This window comes from Orycteropus afer, unplaced genomic scaffold (genome assembly GCF_000298275.1).
Source record: "Orycteropus afer afer isolate SDZICR_OR568_19922 unplaced genomic scaffold, OryAfe1.0 scaffold00173, whole genome shotgun sequence".
Classification (NCBI taxonomy): Eukaryota; Metazoa; Chordata; class Mammalia; order Tubulidentata; family Orycteropodidae; genus Orycteropus; species Orycteropus afer.
In genome coordinates this window covers 3,502,662-3,503,618 of record NW_006921760.1, presented here as the reverse complement: position 1 = coordinate 3,503,618, position 957 = coordinate 3,502,662, and positions in this window count along the sequence as shown.

The following is a 957-nucleotide window of genomic DNA, read 5'->3' as shown; positions in this document are numbered from 1 at the left end:
TACTCCTACTTCAGCATCCAATGATTCTGTAGTCAACATCCAACTTCTAATGTGTTAGTGAGTGCTGCAAAAAGTTAACATGCTCAGCTGCTAACCAAAAGGTTGGAGGTTTGAACACACCCAGAGGTACCTTGGGAAAAAGCCCCGAAGACCTGCTTCCAAAAATCAGCTGTTGGAAAACCCTATGAGGACAGTTCTCCCTGACACACATGGGGTTGCCATGAAATCAGCAACAAGTGGTTTGTTTGTTGTTGCTTTGGAATGGATTAGGTTTTGATCATCTCTCTGGACTTCATTTAGAGGGCATTGTGCACAGTGACCCATTTCCTCCAGCACAGACGACCTCCTGGAAAACTGTGACAGATGTCTTCACACCAACCAGATAAAAAGTAGATCAGCTGTCCAGCTGCTTCCTTGGGTAAACTGTAGCCCAATCTCTCCCATGCTTTTGATCTCTCAAATACTAACAAGTCTACTACTACTAACAGAACTGGCATTTACTGGGTCACATGGGGTTCTTCTAATCATCTTCTGTTTAATAACTCATTTAATCTTCATGACAACCCCATGAAGTAATTACTACTATTAATACCCAGCAGCCAAAGGAGAACGTATCAGCATCCTAAATCATTTCACCTTTTGTTTTTCTGAAGTTTCACACACTTCTGGCATAGACATCCTGCCAGGCCTCTGGAGAAAGCAAGGGGAAGTGATGTGCTACCCACGTCCACAATGAGGGAAAGGCAAGGCCTCTTTCAAGGTTTCCTACAAGAAGAGGCTGCCCAGCAGCTGCTCAGGCTCATCTGTCATTTCAGCGCTGATGGGGTGGCAGCTTCTCCACTGGTTCTGCACGTGGACTCAGGAGAATGTTGCTGGCTCCCTCCTGTTGCTCTCGGACCTTCTTTCCTAGTGAGATGCCTTGGAGGCTGAAATGTTCTTCTGTTCTTGGAATACCAA